The 21,776-nt window shown below is 48.6% G+C and overlaps 1 protein-coding gene across 5 annotated transcripts in view; it reads right to left on the bottom strand.

Moving 5' to 3' along the window:
* LOC129395249 (granulocyte-macrophage colony-stimulating factor receptor subunit alpha) overlaps positions 1-18,650 on the bottom strand; it is a 90,448-nt gene extending 71,798 nt beyond the window's left edge. For 2 of the 5 annotated variants that reach the window (XR_008622740.2, XR_008622741.2), the window contains exon 1: positions 1,134-18,650. The gene's annotated coding sequence lies outside the window, so the exon portion shown is untranslated. The remainder of the gene's footprint in view (positions 1-1,133) is intronic. The other 3 variants (XR_010111226.1, XM_055106248.2, XM_055106249.2) reach the window with 2 other exon arrangements.
* Between the last annotated feature and the right edge of the window lie 3,126 nt (positions 18,651-21,776).

The following is a 21,776-nucleotide window of genomic DNA, read 5'->3' as shown; positions in this document are numbered from 1 at the left end:
CTTCTGCCTCAGCCTCCCGAGTAGCTGGGATTACAGGCACACACTGCCACACCTAGCTAATTTTTTCTATTTTTAATAAAGGTGTGGTTTTGCCATGTTGGCCAAGCTGATCTCGAACTCCTGAGCTCAGGTGATCCGCCCGCCTCAGCCTCCAAAAGTGTTGGGATTACAGGCATGAGCCACCGTGCCCGGCCCCCCTTTACTATCTTAATAAGCTTGCTTTCAGTTTGCAATGTGAACTTGCCTCCAGTTCTTTCTTGGGCAAGATCCCAGAACCCTTTCTTGGAGTCTGGATCAGGACCCCTTTCTAGTAACCAGTAACACCATCACACTCCCTCCCCCTTTCAGCTCTGCGTTCATCTCTTTTCCTCTCTCTTTTTTTTTTTTTTTTTTTTTGAGATAGAGTCTCGCTCTTGTTGCCCAGGCTGGAGTGCAGTGGTGCAATCTCAGCTCACTGCAAGGTCTGCCTCCCGGGTTCAAACGATTCTCCTGCCTCAGTCTCCTGAGTAGCTGGGATTACAGGTGCTTGCCACCACCATGCCCGGCTAATTTTGTATTTTTAGTAGAGACGGGGTTTCTCCATGTTGGCCAGGCTGGTCTCGAACTCCTGACCTCAGATGATCCGCCCGCCTCAGTCTCCCAAAGTGTTGGGATTACAGGCGTGAGCCACCACGCCCGGCCGCGTTCATCTCTCGAAACGGCTTCCGGATGCCACAGATAGCTATGAATTCACGTAATAATTCCGTGCTAGATACTACACCCCAACGCCCTGTAGCTTAGCAATGTACAGCCAATCATTAATCAATTGTTTTTTCTGTAAACCAACGAGAATTCCCAGCAGCTTCACAGAAGCCCCTCCCTGTCCTCCAGCAACACCTCCCTCTTTTTATTTTATTTTATTTTTTAAATTTTGCTTTAAAAACCTGCATATAACAAAGGCAGAAGACAACTCATATGCAAGGTTCCTTGGCTCTCAGTCTTCTGGGCCGCTGTCCCCACTTCGGCTCGAGTCAACGTTTGAAATCTTATGTTACAGTTCAGTCTCTTTCTTTTCTATCGACAGACACAGCAGAAACATGTACCCGGGTGACTCGACATGCTCAAAGACCCCAGAAGGAAAGAACTTAGCTTACCCCCACGGCATCCGCTTCCTCTCCTTCCACCTGCCTTTCTTCTCTCGGAGACTCCCGCTTCTCAGTAGCTCCTTTCAGAGTTCCTCTGTGTCATCATAGCCTCCCTGCCCCTCCCTCCCCAGCTTCCTCATTTCATAGGATTGGGAAACCTGTAACTGCTCCGTGAGTTCATTGGCTCCTGACCTCGGCTCCAAAGACTGGCCCGTGGAACAGCTCAAGTGTGAGTCCCACACACATCTACACACACACACCTGCACACACGTATGTCTGCACACATATCTGCACACGGAGACCTGCACACGCACACATCCCCACACGCCTGCACACACGTGTACACACACTCCTGCACACATGCTTGCACGCGCGTGCATGTTTGCACACACATCTGCACACACAGACCTGCACACACATATCCCCACACACCTGCACACAGTGCGCACGGGTGTACACACAGCTACACACACATCTGCACACACACCTGCACAGACATGCATGTCTGCACACACAACTGCACACACAGACCTGCACACACACATCCCCACACACCTGCACACAGTGCACATGGGCATACACACAGCTACACACACATCTGCACAAACAAGCACACTGGCACAGTCCTGCACACACACCTGCACACACATACATGTCTGCACACACATCTGCACACACAGACCTGCACACTCACACATCCCCAATCTCCTGCACGCACACGCATATCTGCACACACAGACGTGCACACACATCCCCACACACCTACACACAATGCACATGTGCATACACACAACTACACACACATCTGCACACACACCTGCACACACATCTGTACACACACACCTCCATACACATGCATGTCTGCACACACAGACCTGCACACACACATCCCCACACACCTGCACACAATGCACATGTGCATACACACAACTACACACACATCTGCACACACACCTGCACACACATCTGTACACACACACACCTCCATACACATGCATGTCTGCACACACAGACCTGCACACACACATCCCCACACACCTGCACACAATGCACATGTGCATACACACAACTACACACACATCTGCACACACACATGCACACACACCTACACGCACGTCTGTACACACACACACCTCCATACACATGCATGTCTGCATACACAGACCTGCACACACACATCCCCACACACCTGCACACAGTGTACCTATCCATACACACAACTACACACACATCTGCACATGCCTCTGCACAAACAAGCATATTGGCACACACACACCTGCACACACACTTGCACACACACAAATACAGATGCCTTTTGTGCTGTCTACAAAATCATAAGAAACACCAAGCAGGCCAGGGGCAGTGGCTCACTAAAAAAAAAAAAAATACAAAAATTAGCCGGGCGTGGTGGCGAGTGCCTGTAATCCCAGCTACTCAGGAGGCTGAGGCAGGAGAATCCCTTGAACCCAGGAGATGGAGGTTGCAGTGAGCTGAGATGGTGCCATTGCCCTCCAGCCGGGGCAACAAGAGCAAAACTCCGTCTCAAAAAAAAGAACCAAGCAGACTGGACATGTGTTACGATACAAACAGTTGGCGCCTAAACAAAGCATAGGGCGTCATGCACATGCAATGGAAAACACCTGGATAGCAACATCAGCAAAGGTGAAAGATGGCTGACCAGGCTGCACCTCTACCGTCTTAGCCTCCCCATTCCTGCAGGAGCTGTCTAAGTCCATTCATGTTGCTGTAAACGAATACCTGAGGTTGGGTAATTGATAAAGAAGAAATCATCGGCTGGGCGCGGTGGCTCACGCCTGTAATCCCAGCACTTTGGGAGACCGAGGCAGGCGGATCATGAGGTCAAGAGATCAAGACCAGCCTGGCCAACATGGTGAAACCCCATCTCTACTAAAAACACAAAAATTAGCTGGGCGTGGTGGCGTGCACCTGTAGTCCCAGCTACTTGGGAAGCTGAGGCAGGAGAATCAATTGAACCCGGGAGGTGGAGCTTGCAGTGAGCCGAGATGGTGCCACTGCACTGCAGCCCGGCGACAGAGCGAGACTGTGTCTCAAAAAAAAAAAAGATTATAAATCATGCTGCTATAAAGACACATGCACACATATGTTTATAATGGCACTATTCACAATAGCAAAGACTTGGAACCAACCTAAATGTCCAACAACGATAGACTGGATTAAGAAAATGTGGCACATAGACACCATGGAATACTATGCAGCCATCAAAAATGATGAGTTCATGTCCTTTGTAGGGACAGGGTTGAAGCTGGAAACCATCTTTCTCAGCAAACTATCGCAAGGACAAAAAACCAAACACCGCATGTTCTCACTCATAGGTGGGAACTGAACAATGAGAACACATGGACACAGGAAGGGGAACATCACACACTGGGGCCTGTTGTGAGGTGGGGAGAGAGGGGGAGGGGTAGCATTAGGAGATATACCTAATGTTAAATGACGAGTTAATGGGTGCAGCACACCAGCATGGCACATGTATACATATGTAACAAAGCTGCATGTTGTGCACACGTACCCTAGAACTTAAAGTATAATAATAATAAAATTAAAAAAAAAAGGTAAAAAAAAAAAAGAGATTATTTATTCGGCTCATAGTGGTTCTCCAGGTTGTCCAGGAAGCGTGGTGTTTGGACCTGCTTGTGGTGAGGACGTCACGCTGCTTCCAGTCATGACAGAAAGTGAAGGGAAGACATTGTGTGTGGAGAGACCACATGGGCAGAAAGGAAGCAAGAGAGAGGAGGGGAGGTGCCAGGGTCTTTTCAACAACCAGCTCTCCAGGAAACTGAGAATGAGAACTCACTCATGACTCTGGGGGCAGGACCAAGCCATTCATACGGGATTCACCCACATGGTTTAAACATCTCCCACCAGGCCCCACCTACCACACAGGGGGTCAAATTTCAACATGAAACCTGGCAGGACCAAACAAACCGTACCCAAACTGTAGCATGCTGCCTCTCTCCAGAATTGATGTAGAGAAGGTTATCTTCCCAAGAGCTCAAGCAGGTGGCTCATGAAGGCTGCTGGAACTGGCCACCATGGTGGATCTTCTTGTGAATGGCTCATACTTTGTTGCTGACATCGATGTAGAGAAATTTAACTTTCCAAGAGTTCAACCAGATGGCTTACCAAGGCCCAAACTGCAAACTATAGTGGGTCTGCTTGTCAATGGCTCATACCCTGTTTCTGACTTTCACCATTCATGTAGAGAAGTTTGTCTTTCCAAGAGCCAAATCAGATGACTCACCAAGGCTGCTGGAAGTGGGCACAATAATGGGCCTTTTTGTCTTTAATGAGTCATGCCCTGTTGTTGACATCAATGTAAAGAAGTTTATCTTCCCAAGAATTCAACCAGATGGTTCACCCAGGCTGCTGGAACTGGGCATTATGGTGGATCTTTTTGTCAAAGGCTCATATCTTCTTGTTGACATTGATGTAGAGAAGTTTATCTTCCCAAGAGCTCAACCAGATGGCTCACCCAGGCTGCTGGAACTGGCACCACGGTGCATCTTCTTGTCAAAGGCCCATATCTTCCTTTTGACATTGATGTAGAGAAGTTTATCTTCCCAAGAGCTCAACCAGACGGTTCACCAAGGCTGCTGGAACTGGCACTGTTATACTTCTTCTTGTCAATGGCTCACACCTTGTTTCTGAGTTTCATCATCAATGTGGAGAACTTTAAATTCCCAAGAGTTCAACCAGATGGCTGACCAGATGCACAACGCGATATAATGGCTCGTATCTCACGGCTCACTCCGCGCTTAGGGCCAGATCCATTCAATTGTATATCAGACCCTCACAAAGCACCTTAAGCATTTTTCTTTTCTTTTCTTTTTAGATGGAGTTTTGCACTCTCTCCCAGGCTGGAGTGCAATGGTGCAATCTCGGCTCACTGCAATCTCCGCCTCCCGGGTTCATGCGATTCTCCTACCTCAGCCTCCCGAGTAGCTGGGATTACAGGCACCCGCCACCACACCTGGCTAAGTTTTTGTATTTTTAGTAGAGACGGGGTTTCACCATGTTAGCCAGGCTGGTCTCTATCTCCTGACCTTGTGATCCGCCTGCCTCGGCCTCCCAAAGTGCTAGGATTACAGGCATGAGCCACTGCACCCCGGCCTGAAGTGAGTTTTTCTTGTTGTTTTCTGTTCCTGGATGGGATGGCAGAACTGGTTGAGCCAGATGGCCAGTCTAGGTGGTGTCAGCTTATCCGCCAAATGCAGGCTCTGCAAAACATCTCAAGCATCGATCTTAGTTTTACAACAGTGACATACTCCTGCAGGAGCCCTAAACTGTAATTTCTAATTTTGTAGCTAATTTGTGAGTCCTCTGAAGGCAGACTGGACCTTAGCTCTTAGGGAAAGGGGCTGTTTTCCATTTTGTTTCAGAATTACACCACGAACTGAATTTCTTCTCTCTTTTTTTTTTTTTTTTAATTTTGAGAAGGAGTCTCGCTCTGTCGCCCAGGCTGGAGTGCAGTGGCGCGATCTCGGCTCACTGCAAGCTCCACCTCCTGGGTTCATGCCATTCTCCTGCCTCAGCCTCCCGAGTAGCTGGGACTGCAGGTGACCGCCACCACACCCGGCTAATTTTTTCTATTTTTAGTAGAGACGGGGTTTCACCGTGTTAGCCAGGCTGGTCTCGATCTCCTGACCTTGTGATCCGCCCGTCTCGGCCTCCCAAAGTGCTGGGATTACAGGTATGAGCTACCTCGCCCGGCCTGAATTTCTTCTCAAAGTTAGTTCGGCCTACGCCCAGGGAATAACAAGGACAGCTTCAACGTTCAAAGCAAGACAGAGTCAGTTAGGTCTGGCCTCTTTCCCCCTCATAATTTCCTCAGTTAGCATTTTGCAAAGGCGGTTTTAGCCGCAAGCGCTGGGTTCTGTAGGGAACCAGGAATAGGAAGCTGCTGCCCCTACATGCGTGTGAACCCGGCAAATCTGAGACAGGACTCAGTGAATTTAGAAAGTTGATTTTGCCAAGGTTGGGAGCTTGTCACGGGACAATGATGTCTCACCCAACCAGCGTGTATCCAGCATGAACGTCGAATAACTGAGACAGGTCTCAGTCAGTTTAGGAAGTTGTTTAGCCAGAGCTAAGGATGTAGAGCCGTGACAGGTGCATAAGGGGCTCAGAGCACAGTGCGATTTGTTTTTTGTTTGTTTCTTTGTTTGCTTTGAGATGGAGTTTCACTCTTGTGGCCCAGGCTGGAGTGCAATGGTGCAATCTCGGCTCACTGCAACCTCCGCCTCCCGGGTTCACGCGATTCTCCTACCTCAGCCTCCTGAGTAGCTGGGATTACACGTATGCGCCACCATGCCCGGCTAATTTTGTATTTTTAATAGAGACGGGGTTTCTCCATGTTGGTCAGGCTGGTCTCGAACTCCTGACCTCAGGCGATCTGCTCGCCTCGGCCTCCCAAAGTGCTGGGATTACAGGCGAGTCACCGCATCCGGCCTCACAGTTGGGTTTTATACATTCTAGGGATACATAAGAAATCAATTAACATAAGCAAGATGGGCCAGGGGCAGTGGCTCACACCCCTGACCTCAGGTGATCCGCCCCTGTCTGCCTCCCAAATGGCTGCATTCTTTTGAGTTTCTGATTAGCCTCTCTAAAGGAGGCAATTAGATATGCATCTATCTCAGTGAGCAGAGACGTCACTTTGAATACAATGAGAGGGAGAGGCTCTAAGCAGTTCCCAGCGGGGCCCAGAGATTTATTTTTCTTTCTTCTCGCCCAGGCTGGAGTGCAGTGGTGCGATCTGGGCTCACTGCAAGCTCCACCTCCTGGGTTCACACCATTCTCCTGCCTCAGCCTCCCGAGTAGCTGGGACTACAGGCGCCCGCCACCACGCCCGGCTAATTTTTTGTATTTTTAGTAGAGACGGGGTTTCACCGTGTTAGCCAGGATGGTCTCGATCTCCTGACCTCGTGATCCGCCCGCCTCGGCCTCCCAAAGTGCTGGGATTACAGGCATGAGCCACCGTGCCAGGCGATTTATTTTTCTTTCACAAGGGACATCAGCTTTCCTGGAAGGGGCTAGAAGCAGGTGAAGGAGGAGATGGGTTGGGGAGGAGGTGGGGTAGGGGAGCAGGGGAGCTGGGGAGAAAGTTGAGTTGGGGGAATGCAGAGATAAGAAATAAAAGTTCTGGGCTGGCCACGGTGGCTCACGCCTGTCATCCCAGCACTTTGGGAGGTGGAGGCGGGAGGATCACCTGAGGTCAGAGGAGTTAGAGACCAGCATGGCCAACATAGTGAAACCCTGTCTCTACTAAAAATAGAAAAATTAGCCGGGCATGGTGGCAGACGCCTGTCATCCCAGCTATTCAGGGGGCTGAGGCAGGAGAATTGCTTGAACCCGGGAGACAGAGGTTGCAGTGAGCCGAGATCGCGCCATTGCACTCCAGCCTGGGGGACAGGAGCGAGAGACTTTGTCTCAAAAAAAAAAAAAAAAAAGAAAAAAAAAAAGAAAGAAAGAAAAGAAAAGAGAAAAGAAAAGAAAAGAAAAAAAAGAAATAGAAGCTCTGCTCTCAGGGGAATGGGATTAAGGGGCAAGGAGAGGGGCTCAGCTTCCCCAGGGAGAAACCATTCAGCTGAGGGGAGGGGTCTGCAGAGCACCTGCCCTCTGTCGGGTTGGGAGCATTCATGATGCTGCCAGAGAGCTTCTCATTCAGGCTGTTCTTTGTTCTCTACGTGACAGAAAGCGGCCCTCACAGGGGTCTCCCTGGGGCACCGTGATCAGAATGATCCTGTCCAGATAACTCCTTCCCAACTGGAAATTCTCCATGACAAAAAGCTCATGCTTCTGGGCCGGGCTCGCTGGCTCACGCCTGTAATCCCAGCACTTTGGGAGGTTGAGGCGGGCAGATCACGAGGTCAGGAGTTCAAGACCAGCCTGGCCAACATGGTGAAACACCATCTCTTACTAAACACACCAAAGAAATATTAGCTGGGCGTGATGGCGGGCGCCTGTAATCCCAGCTACTCGGGAGGCTGAGGCAGGCGAATCACCTGAACCCAGGAGGTGGAGGTTGCAGTGAGCTGAGTTCATGCCACTGCACTCCAGCCTGGACGACAAGAGTGAAACTCCATCTCAAAACATAAAACAAAACAAAACAAAACAAAAACAATCTCTTGCTGACCAGGCTCATTGACTCACACCTGTAATCCCAGCACTTTGGGAGGCCGAGACAGGTGGATCAGTTGAGGTCAGGAGCTCGAGACCAGCCTAGCCAACATGGGGAAACACCATCTCTACTAAAAACATCAAAAAAAGGCTGGGTGCAATGGCTTACCCTGTCATCCCAGCACTTTGGGAGGCCGAGGGGAGCGGATCACCTGAGGTCAGGAGTTCGAGACCAGCCTGACCCACAGGGAGAAACCCTGTCTCTACTAAAAATACAAAAATCAGCCGAGTGTGGTGGTGGGCACCTGTAATCCCAGCTACTCGGGAGGCTGGGGCAGGAGAATCGCTTGAACCCAGGAGGCGGAGGTGGCGGTGAGCCGAGATCGTGCCACTGCACTCCAGCCTGGGCAACAAGAGCGAAACTTCGTCTCAAAAAAAAAAAAACCCCGAAAAAAATTAGTCGGGCGTGGTGGCGGGCACCTGTAATCCCAGCTACTCGGGAGGCTGAGGCAGGGGAATCACTTGAACCCGGGAGTGGAGGTTGCAGTGAGCTGAGATCGTGCCACTACACTCCAGCCTGGGTGAGGAGAGTGAAACTCCGTCTCAAAACATAAAACAAAAAAAAAACAACAAAAAAAATCTTGCTGACCGGGCACAGTGGCTCACGCCTGTAATCCCAGCACTTTGGGAGGCCGAGAGGGGTGGATCACTTGAGGTCAGGAGTTCAAGACCAGGCTGGCCAATATGGTGAAAGCATGTCTCTACTAAAAATACAAAAACAAAAAAGAAAAATTAGCCGGGCGTGGGGGCAGGCACCTGTACTCCTAGAAACTCAGGAGGCTGGGGCAGGAGAGTCTCTTGAACCTGGGAGGCAGAGGTTGCAGTGAGCCGAGATTGTGCCACTGCATTGCAGCCTGGGCAACAAGAGTGAAACTCCATCTGAAAACATAAAAACAAAACAAAAGAAAAACCTGTTTCTGACCGGGCGCAGTGGCTCACGCCCGTAATCCCAGCACTTTGGGAGGCCGAGACGGGTGGATCACTTGAGGTCAGGAGTTCGAGACCAGGCTGGCCAACATGGCAAAACCCTGTCTCTACTAAAAATACAGAAACAAAATAAAGAAAGAAAAATTAGCCAGGCGTGGTGGCAGGCACCTGTACTCCCAGAAACTTGGGACGCTGAGGCAGGAGAATCTCTTGAACCTGGGAGGCGGAGGTTGCAGTGAGTCGAGATCGTGCCACTGCACTCCAGCCTGGGTGACAAGAGTGAAACTCCGTCTCATAACAAAAACCAAAAACCAAAAAACCCTCATTCCTCTGGAGCCCACAGACCTTCCAGAACCAAAATCCCATGGCCCAGAGGGGTCGGTTTCTACTTCTCTAGGACCGAGGATTACCTGGCAGCTGTGAGCTGCGGGATTTCAAATGTCCCTTGTCTGGCAGTTTATCCTAAAGGTTAGCGGCTGAGAGAAAGGTTCTGAGAACAGATGAGAAACAGGCTTTCCAAGAAACGGAGACTGGGTTTCCCGCTCTGCATGCTCTTCTGCCCACAGAAAGAATTCCCCACGTCTTATTATTCTCCCAGGTTTGGGCCAAAAACTCCGAAACTGATGTCCTTTTCAGAGGCTACTTATTAGCTACCGGTTTTTTTTGTTTTGTTTTGTTTTTTGAGATGGACTCTCGCTCTGTTGCCCAGGCTGGAGTGCAATGGTGCAATGTCGGCTCACTGCAACCTCCGCCTCCCGGGTTCAAGCGATTCTCCTGCCTCAGCCTCCCAAGTAGCTGGGATCACAGGCACCTGCCATCACGCCTGACTAATATTTTTTTTTTTGTATTTTTAGTAGAGATGGGGCGGCGGCGGGGGTGGTCTCACCGTGTTAGCCAGGCTGGTCTCGAACTCCGGACCTCAGGTGATCCGCCTGCCTCTGCCTCCCAAAGTGCTGGGATTACAGGCATGAGCCGCTGTGCCGGCCTGTTTTGTGAATCTTATGATCTTGGTTTTCACGTGAATGCTGCTCAGCTGTGCCTGAATTCTAAAGGCAGGAGGCTGTAATGAGGCATGTCCGGCTCCACTTTCCATGACGGCCTGAACTAGACTTTCAGGTTAACTTTTTTTTTTTGAGACAGAGTCTCACTCTGTCACCCAGGCTGGAGTGCAGTGGCGCGATCTTGGCTCACTGCAAGCTCTGCCTCCTGGGTTCACTCCATTCTCCTGCCTCAGCCTCTTGAGTAGCCGTGATTACAGGCACCTGCCCCCACGCCCACCTAATTTTTTGTATTTTTAGTAGTGACAGGGTTTGACTATACTGGCCAGGCTGGTCTTGATCTCTTGACCTCAGGTGATCCTCCCGCCTCGGCCTCCCAAAGTGCTGGGATTACAGGCGTGAGCCACCGCGCCCGGCCTTAACTTTCAAATGTCCTTAGCTGAGGGAAGGGATCCATTCAGATGGTTGAGCAAGCATTCAAATTTTATTTGTGGTTTACATTAGTGATAACAGGAGCCTGTGGAGATGCTATAAACCTCTGTTTTTTCTCTTCTTTTCTCTTGTTTTTTTTTCTGTTTTTTTTTTTTTTTTTTTTTTTTGAGACAGGGTCTCACTCTGTCCCCCAGGATGGAGTACAGTGGTGTGATCTCAACACACTGCAATCTCTGCTTCCGGATTCAAGTGATTCTCATACCTCAGCCTCCTAAGTAGCTGGGATTACAGGCATGCAGCACCATGCCCAGCTAATTTTTGTATTTTTAGTAGAGACGGGGTTGCACCCTGTTGGCCAGGCTGGTCTCGAACTCCTACCTCATGTGATCCGCCTGTCTTGGCCTCGCAAAGTGCTGGGATGACCGGCTGGGATCAAGGTGTCCAGGCAATTTTTTTTTTTTTTTTTTGAGACGGAGTCTCGCTGTCTCCCAGGCTGGAGTGTGGTGGCGTGATCTCAGCTCACTGCAAGCTCTGCCTCCTGGGTTCACGCCATTCTCCTGCCTCAGCCTCCTAAGTAGCTGGGACTACAGGCGCCCTCCACCACGCCTGGCTAATTTTTTGTATTTTTAGTAGAGACAGGGTTTCACCGTGTTGGCCAGGATGGTCTCGACCTCCTACATCATGTGATCCGCCTGTCTTGGCCTCACAAAGTGCTGGGATGACAGGCTGGGATCACTGTGCCCAGGGAATTTTATTAAAAAACTTATCTGTACACACGAGGTCTCACTATGTTGCCCAGACTGGTCTCGAACTCCTGGGCCCAAATGATCTGTCTGCAGAAAAACCCCAGAGTGATACATGATCTTGGCACATTCTTTTTTTTGAGACTGAGTCTCACTCTGTCACCCAGGTCGGAGGACAGTGGTTTGATCTCAGCTCACCGCAACCTCCACCTGCCAGGTTCAAGCGATTCTCCTGCCTCAGCCTCCCGAGTAGCTGGGATTACAGGTGCCCGCCACCATGCCAGGCTCATTTTTTGTATTTTTAGTAGAGACAGGGTTTCACCATGTTGGCCAGGCTGGTCTCGATCTCTTGACCTCGTGATCCACCCGCCTCGGCCTCCCAAAGTGCTGGGATGACAGGCGTGAGCCACCGTGCCAGGCGTGAAACTGTTCGTTTTTAAGCTTAGGTTTAACACAGTCTGGACAGCTGTGTAGAAACAGAATTGGTGGAAAAAGGTCTGATCTAAGGCTAATGAATGAGTGAGGAAATCCAGCCAGGCCTGTCTTTCTAGATTCTTCTTGGTGTCTCTCAGCAGAGCTCCTTTTCTTCTGGGTGTGGGGCAGAAGAAAAGAACGGAATTCCTGTTCCTCTCTGGAATGGAAATCTTAGGATCTTCAGACAAACAAGGGAGGTCATGGAATTTCCTTACGGCCAGTTTTTACACAGAAAAGGGGAGGGAAAATCAGAGTCCTATTTTTATTTATTTATTTATTTTAGACGGAGTCTCGCTCTGTGGCCCAGGCTGGAGTGCAGTGGCACGATCTCGGCTCACTGCAAGCTCCGCCTCCCGGGTTCACGCCATTCTCCTGCCTCAACCTCCCGAGTAGCTGGGACTACAGGCGCCCGCCACCACGCCCAGCTAATTTTTTGTATTTTTAGTAGAGACGGGGTTTCACCGTGTTAGCCAGGATGGTCTCGATCTCCTGACCTTGTGATCTGCCCGCCTCGGCCTCCCAAAGTGTTTGGATTACAGGTGTGAGCCACCGCGCCCGGCCTATTTATTTTATTTTATTTTTGAGGTGGAATCTCGCTCTGTTGCCCAGGCTGGAGTGCAATGGCGCGATCTCGGTTCACCACAACCTCCGCCTTCTGGGTTCAAGCGATTCTCCTGCCTCAGCCTCCCTAGTAGCTGGGACTACAGGCGCCCGCCACCACGCCCGGCTAATTTTGTATTTTTAGTAGAGACGGGGTTTCTCCATGTTGGTCAGGCTGGTCTCGAACTCCCAACCTCAGGTGATTCACCCGCCTCGGCCTCCCAAAGTGCTGGGATTACGGGCGTGAGCCATTGTGCCTGGCCGAGAATTATTATCAATAGAAAAGAATGTCTGGGTTATAATGGTATAGGGTTTGGGGACCAAGGTTTTATCAAGCAGATGACGCCTCCAGGGAGCAGGCTTCAGAGAGAATAGATTGTAAATGTTTCTCTTTTTTTTTTTTTTTTTTTTTTTTGAGACACAGTGTTGCTCTGTCCTCCAGGCTGGAGTGAAGTAGCATGATCTTGGCTCACTGCAACCTCCGCTTCCCGGGTTCAAGTGATTCTTCTGCCTCAGCCTCCCAAGTAGCTGGGATTACAGGTGCCACCGTGCCCGGCTAATTTTTGTATTTTTTGTATTTTTTTTTTTTGCCACCAGACCCAGCCAATTGTAAATATTTCTTTTTCAGACTTAAGATCTGTGTTAGGCCGGGCGCGGTGGCTGAAGCCTGTAATCCCAGCACTTTGGGAGGCTGAGGAGGGCGGATCACCTGAGGTCAGGAGTTCAAGACCAGCCTGGCCAACATGGTGAATCCCTGTCTCTACTGAAAATACAAAAATTAGCCGGGCGTGGTGGCGCACGCCTGTAATCCCAGCTACTTGGAAGGCTAAGGCAGGAGAATTGCTTGAACCCGGGAGGCAGAGGTTGCAGTGAGCTGATATCATGCCACTGCATTCCAGCCTGGGCAATAGAGTGAGACTCCACCTCAAAAATAACCCCGTCTCTACTAAAAATACAAACTTAGCCGAGCATGGTGGCGCATGCCTGTAATCCCAGCTATTCGGGAGGCTGAGGCAGGAGAATCGTTTGAACCCGGGAGGCAGAGGTTGCAGTGAGCTGAGATCATGCCACCGCACTCTAGCCTGGACAACAAGAGTGAAACTCCATCTCAAAAAAAAAAGAACAATTATTTCAAACAATTACCAATCACTAAATGTTTAAATCTACCTATTACCTGGGAGCGTTCGCTGTGAGCTTCCCCATTTTTCCGGACTGAACCAATGTGTATCTTAAATATGTTTGATTCATGTCTCACGTCTACCTAAAATGTACAGAAGCAGCCCAGCCTGGTGTGGCTCCCGTCTGTCATCCCAGCACTTTTGGGAGGCCGAGGCGGGTGGATTGCCTGAGCTCAGGAGTTGGACACCACGCTGGGTATAGTGATGAAACCCTATCTGTACTAAAAATACAAAAAATTAGCTGGGCATGGTGGTGCGTGCCTGTAATCCCAGTTAGGAGGCTGAGGCAGGAGAATCACTTGAACCTGGGAGGCGGAGGTTGCAGTGAGCCGAGATCACGCCACTACACTCCAGCCTGGAAACAGAGCGAGACTCCATCTCAAAAAAAAAAAAAAGAAGAAGAAAGAAAAAGAAAAAAAGACAGACTCTCACTCTGTCCCCCAGGCTGGAGTGAAGTGTCCTGATCTCGGCTCACTGCGTCCTCCACCTCCTGGGTTCAAGCGATTCTCCTGCCTCAACCTGCCACGTAGCTGGGGTTACAGGCGTGCGCCACTGTGCCTGGTAATTTTTGTATTTTTAGTAGAGATGGGGTTTCACCACGTTGGCCAGGCTGGTGTTGAACTCCTGACCTCAAGTGATCCGCCCGCCTCAGCCTCCCAAAGTGCTGGGATTATAGGTGTGAGCCACCGCGCCCAGTCCATTTGTTTAGAATTTAAAGAGTAGGTTGCTGTAATTATCTCCACTCTTTTTTTTTTCTTTTTTCTTTTCTTTTTTTTTGAGACATAGTCTTATTCTATCGCCCAGGCAGGAGTGCAGTGGTGCGATCTCTGCTCACCACCACCTCCGCCTCCTGGGTTGAAGCCTTCTCCTTTCTCAGCCTCCCGAGTAGCTGGGACTGCAGGTGCCTGACACCACACCCTGCTAATTTCTTATATCTTCAGTAGGGACGGGATTTCACCATGTTGGCCAGGCTGGTCTTGGAACTCCTGACCTCACCCACTTTTTATTATTTTATTTTATTAATTTATTTTTATTTTTTTGAGACAGAGTCTTGCTCTGTCAACTAGGCTGGAGTGCAATGGTGAGATCACAGCTCACCGTACCCTTGAACTCCCAAGCTCAAGCAGAGTGGCGGGGACCACAGACATGCAACATCAAGTCCAGCTGTGAAATATTTTTTTATTTCCTTATTTTGAAATAGGGTCTTTGCATTTGGCCGGGTGCGGTGGCTCACGCCTGTAATCCCAGCACTTTGGGAGGCTGAGGCAGGCAGATCACAAGGTCAAGAGATCGAGGGCATCCTGGCCAACATGGTGAAACCCCATCTCTATTAAAAATACAAAAATTAGCCGGGCGTGGTGGCGGGCACCTGTAGTCCCAGCTACTTGGGAGGCTGAGGCAGGAGAATCGCTTGAACCCGGGAGGCGGAGGTTGCAGTGAGTTGAGATCGCGCCACTGCACTCCAGCCTGGTGACAGAGTGAGACTCTGTCTCAAAAAAAAAAAAGGCGGGTGCGGTGGCTCACGCCTGTAATCCCAGCACTTTGGGAGGCCGAGGTGGGCGGATCACGAGGTCAGGAGATCGAGACCATCCTGCCTAACATGGTGAAACCCCGTCTCTACTAAAAATACAAAAAAAAATTAGCCAGGCGCGGTGGCGGGCGCCCGTAGTCCCAGCTACTCAGCAGGCTGAGGCAAGAGAATCGCTTGAACCTGGGAGGCAGAGGTTGCAGTGAGCCGAGATCGCGCCAGTGCACTCCAGCCTGGTGACAGAGTGAGACTCTGTCTCAAAAAAAGAAAAAAAAAAAAAAGAAATAGTGTCTTTGCAGGTGTAATGAGTAAAAGATCTTGAGATGAGATCATCCTAGGTTTAGGGTGGATTCTCAATCCAATACCAGGTATCCCTGTAAGAGACAGAAGAGGAGACACAGACACAGAGGAGAAGGCCACGTGAAGACAGAGGCAGAGACTGTAGTGATGTGGCCACAAGCCCAGGGACACCTGGAGGCCCCAGGAGCTGGGAGAGGCAGGAAGGATCCTTTCCTAGAGCTTCTAAAAGGAACCAAACCAAATTGCAGTGGGTTGAATGGGGATCCCCTAAAGACATGTCCAGGTCCTCAACCTTAGAATCCGTGAATATGATCTCATTTGGAAATAGCGTCTTTGCAGATGTGATTAAGGGAATGATCTCAAAATGAAATCGTCTTGCATTGGGGTTGGAGTCTAAATCCAATGAGGGGTGACCCCATCAGAGACAGAAGAGGATACACAGACACAGAGGAGAAGGCCACATGGAGATGGCGGCAGAGACTGCAGTGAGGCGGCCACAAACCCAGGGACGCCTGGAGCCCCCAGGAGCTGGGAGAGGCAGGAAGGATCCTCCCCTAAACCTTCTAGAAGGTACCAAACAATATTATAATGAGTTGAATGATGATCCACAAAAGATAGATTCAGGTCCTAACCCCCAAGAACCTGTGAATAGGACCTCATTTGGAAATAGGGTCTTTGCAAATACAATTAAGTGAAGGATCTCAAAATGAAATCCATCTTGGATTGACATCATCCTGGATTAGGGTGGGCTGTAAATGCAGTGACAAGTGTCCTTCTAAGAGACAGAACAGGAGACACAGACACAGAGGATGAGGCCACACGGAGACAGAGGCAGAGACTGCAGTGATGTGGCCACAAGCCCAGGGATGCCTGGAGCCCCCAGGAGCTGGGAGAGGCAGGAAGGATCCTCCCCTAGAGCCTCCGGAAGGAAGCAAAGCCAACTGCATTGGGTTGGGCGGTGATGTCCAAAAGATCTGTCCATGTCCTAAGCCCCAGAACCTGGGAATGGGACCTCATTTCGATAAAGTTTCTTTGCAGATGTGATTAAGGATCTGGCGATGAGATCATCCCGAATTAGGATGGGCCGTAAATGCAACGGCGGCAGGTGTCCTTCTAAGAGACAGAAGAGGAGACACAGACACACAGGAGAAGACCACGTGAAGACAGAGGCAGAGACTGTAGTGATGCGGTCACAAGCCCAGGGATGCCTGGAACCCCAGGAGCTGGGAGAGGCAGGAAGGATCCTCCCCTAGAGCCTCTGGAGGGAGCATAGCCCTAAGACACCTTGATCTCAGACTTCTGTTCTCCAGGACTGAGGTAGAGGATAAATCTCTTTTCTTGGAAACCTCCCAATCTGTTTTAATTTATTGTCACAGCCTTAAGAAACTAACAGTTGGCGGGGTGTGGTGGCTCATGCCTGTAAACCCAGCACTTTGGGAGGCTGAGGTGGGCGGATCCCCTGAGGTCAGGAGTTCGAGAACAGCCTGGCCAACATGGTAAAACCCCATCTCTACTAAAAATACAAAAATTAGCTGGGCATGGTGGCGTGCACCTGTAATTCCACCTAATCGGGAGGCTGAGGCAGGAGAATCGCTTGAACCCTGGAGTTGGAGGTGGCAGTGAGCTGCAATTGTGCCATTGTACTCCAGCCTGGGCTACAAGAGTGAAGCTCTGTCTCAATAATAATAATAATAAAAAATAAGAAAAAAAAGAAATTATCACAGTTGCATTTTTCCACGTTTTTCTTGATTGTTTCAGATGGGAGGGTAAAGTGCGTTTCCATGATTCCATCTTGGCTGAACGTAGACTTCTCTGTCCCTACTTTTATCACCATCCCACAGCCCACCATGGACATGCAGCTGTAATGCCTGTAATCCCACCTACTCAGGAGGCTGAGGCAGGTGAATCGCTTGAACCCTGGAGGCGGAGCTTGCGATCAGCCGAGATCGTGCCACTGCACTCCAACCCGGCAACAGAGCAAGAGTCCCTCTTAAAAAAAAAAAAATTGAGACGGTGATAGAGTCTGTATGTTTGTACCCTCCAAATCTCATGTTGAAATGGGATCCCCAATGTTGGGGTGTGAGGTCTGGTGGTAGGTGTTTGGATCATGGGGTGAATCCCTAGTAAATAGCTTGGTGCAGTCCCCAAGGTAATGAGACAGTAAATGAGCTCTCCTCTGTGAGTTCGTGTGAGAGTTTGTTCTTTTACCATCCTGGCTAACATGGTGAAACCCCGTCTCTACTAAAAATACACAAAATTAGCCGGGCGTGGTGGCGGGCACCTGTAGTCCCAGCTACTCGGGAGGCTGAGGCAGGAAAATGGCATGAACCCGGGAGGTGGAGGTTGCAGTGAGCCGAGATCGCGCCATTGCACTGCAGCCTGGTGACAGAGTGCGACTCTGTCTCAAAAAAAGAAAAAAGCCGGGCGTGGTGGCTCACGCCTGTAATCCCAGCACTTTGGGAGGCCGAGGCGGGCGGATCACGAGGTCAGGAGATCAAGACCATCCTGGCTAACACGGTGAAACCCCATCTCTACTAAAAATACAAAAAACATTAGCCAGGCACGGTGGCAGGTGCCTGTAGTCCCAGCTACTCAGCAGGCTGAGGCAGGAGAATCACTTGAACCTGGGAGGCGGAGGTTGCAGTGAGCCGAGATCGCGCCACTGCACTCCAGCCTGGGCAACAGAGTGAGACTCCGTCTCAAAAAAATAAAAAAGACCCTGGCTTCTCTCTTGCTTCCTTTCTCACCATGTAATTCCTTCTACCCCTTTGCCTTGCACCATGACTGGAAACCCTCCGCCTCCAGTTCTCAGTTCTCCGCTTCCCTCGTACGTCACCTTCAGATGACATTGAGCATTTGTTTATTTATACTTCCCTGCCTTTCCAGAAACAATGGTCCCGTGAATCTTTAACCTCCAGTACTAAGGCCAGAACGTGGCCCAGAGGGATGTGTTCAAAGGACCGAGCTCTGAGATACATCCCAGCACCTGTCAGCGGCTTCCTGTAGGTGCCTGTCCTGGTCTGTGAACATGGGGATGGTGATATCTTTTGCTTGATGGACACATGGCCCAGAGAATGTCACTGTTTGAACAGACATAGCCTTGTCTGTGCCATCTCCTTGTTCCTTGCTGGGAAGCCCCAGTTCTCTCTTTAGAATGAGGGACGTGGGCCAGGCAGGGACTTTCTGACCTGAAGTTTCCTCTTAGCTGAAAACTGTGGTTCCTGGTCTCCTTCACCTCCCTTTTCTCAGGGGCAGGGATGGATACCAGGAGTGGGGGTGGTATGAGGTAAAGCTCAGAGACAGACTTTAGATGGTGGGTTGGGCGAGGTGGCTCACACCTATAATCCCAGCACTTTGGGAGGCCGAACAGGGGCATTTAATAAATCTACACATTGGCCGTGCACAGTGGCTCACACCTGTAATCCCAGCAGTCTGGGAGGCCGAGGCAGGCAGGTCACTTGAGGTCAGGAGTTTGAGAGCAGCCTGGTCATCATGGTGAAACCCCATCTCTAACAAAAATACAAAAAAAATAGCTGGGTGTGGTGGCAGGTGGCTGTAATCCCAGCTACTTGGGAGGCTGAGGCAGGAGAATCGATTGAACCTGGGAGGTGGCCATTGCAGTGAGCTGAGATCGTGCCATTGCACTCCAGCCTGGGCAACAAGAGTGAAATTCTATCTCAAAAAATAAATAAAATAAGATAAAATAAAAATAATAAATTCACAAGTCGTGATTTTCCTGGAATATGTTGATGCTGTTGGGAAGGAGAGAAGTCTGAGGACTCAGATAAGCCTGTTCTGCCTCTGAAGCAGCTCGGCGTTGTAATAAGTAAAGGCACCAGTGGGAATAGGCTCAGGGTGTTGTCTGCTGAAGCAGCCTCAATGAGTTTTCCTGTGTGGGATGGTGGGAAGGTTGGCAGGTAGACCACAAGGCAAATTAAGATAAGCTGGTGACTCCGGCCTTTGGAACAAAGAGATGGAAAACTACAGCCCCAGGCCGGGAGTGGTGGCTCACGCCTGTAATCCCAGAACTTTGTTTATCATTATTATTTTGAGAGGGAGTCTTGCTCTGTCACCAGGCCTGAGTGCAGTGGCGCGACCTCTGCTCACTGCAATCTGTGCCTCCCGGGTTCACGCCATTCTCCTGCCTCAGCCTCCCGAGTAGCTGGGATTACCGGCGTGCATCACCATGCCTGGCCAATTTTTGTATTTTCAGTAGAGATGGGGTTTCACCATGTTGGCCAGGATGGTCTCGAACTCCTGATCTCGTGATCCACCTGCCTCGGCCTCCCAAAGTGCTGGGATTACAGGTGTGAGTCGCCATGCCCGGCATCTATCTATGTATGTATCTATCTATCTATCTATCATCTATCACTTATCTATCCTATCAATTATCTACCCTATCTATCATCTATCAATTATCTATCATCTGTCTACCTATCACCTACCATCTATCATATCTGTAATGATTACTTATTATATCAATTAATCTTCTATTCCATCTATTATTTGTCTATGCTCTCTATCTTTGTATCTACTCTCTATATATCTATATGAATAGATATCTATGTATATCTATATGGATATATCTATATGGATAGATATCTATCATAATCATTTATTATATCTATCATCTCAGTTTTATCTCTCTATATGTCTATCATCTATCATCTGTCTACCTATCACCTATCATATCTATAATGATCACTTATTATATCAATCGATCTTCTATTCCATTTATTATCTTTCTATGTCCCTCTATCTTTGTATCTACTCTCTCTATATATCTATATGGATAGATATCTATGTATATCTATACGGATACATCCATGTGGATATATCTATGTGGATACATCCATGTGGATATATCTATGTGGATACATCCATGTGGATATATCTATGTGGATACATCCATGTGGATATATCTATGTGGATACATCCATGTGGATATATCTATGTGGATACATCCATGTGGATATATCTATGTGGATATATCTATGTGGACATATCTATGTGGATATATCTATATGGATAGATATCTATCATAATCATTTATTATATCTATCATCTCAGTTTTATCTATCTATATGTCTATCATCTATCATCTACCTATCACCTATCATATCTATAATGATCACTTATTATATCAATCGATCTTCTATTCCATTTATTATCTATGTCCCTCTATCTTTGTATCTACTCTCTCTAGATATCTATATTGACAGATATCTATCTAGGTAGATATCTGTCAATATAGATATCTATCTAGATAGATATCTGTCTATATAGATATCTACCTAGATAGATATCTATCACCTATCATAATCATTTATTATATCTATCATCTAAGTTTTATTTTATCTATCTATATGTTTATCATCTATCATCTGTCACCTACCATCTATCGTATCTATAATGATCACTTATATCAATTAATCTTCTATTGCATCTATTATCTGTCTATGTCTCTTTGTATCTACTCTCTCTATATATCTATATAGATATCTACATAGATATGTATCACCTATCATAATCATTTATGATATCTATCATCTAAGTTTTATCTATCTATATGTCTATCATCTGTCTACCTATCACCTACCATCTATCATATCGATAATGATCACTTATTATATCAATCGATCTTCTATTCCATCTATTGTCTATGTGTCTTTGTATTTACTCCCTCTATATATGTATATAGATATCTATGTATCTATCACCTATCATAATCATTTGTTATATGTATCATCTAAGTTTTATTTTATCTATCTATCGATCTATCATCTGTCTACCTATCACCTATCATCTATCATATCTGTAATGATCACTTATTATATCGGTCCATCTTCTCTTCCATCTATTATCTATCTTTCTATCTACTCTATCTATCTATCTATCTATCTATCTATCTATCTATCTATCTATCATCTATCTATGTATCATCTATCTATAACAGTGGTTCACAGGCCAGGGAGAATTCTACCCCCAGGGGAAACTTGGCAATGTCTAGAGACAATCACAAGAGAATGACAATCTGTGGACACCCTTGGTGTCAGTCCTGGGAAGTTTGCTCCTGGCCCCCGGTGTGTGGATCCCAGGACGGCTGCTCAACGCCCACCAGTGCCCAGGACAGCCCCACCACAGAGAATCCTCCCGCTCCCAATGTCAGCAGTGCCGAGGTTGAGAATGCCCCATCCTCCATGTTGGGGACAATATCAGTTTGCTTTTTCCTTTTCTTTTTATTCTTGAGA

This window comes from Pan paniscus, chromosome X (genome assembly GCF_029289425.2).
Source record: "Pan paniscus chromosome X, NHGRI_mPanPan1-v2.0_pri, whole genome shotgun sequence".
NCBI lineage: Eukaryota > Metazoa > Chordata > Mammalia > Primates > Hominidae > Pan > Pan paniscus.
Note: the sequence above shows the minus strand (reverse complement) of the source record. Positions and strands in the feature narration are given on the sequence as shown.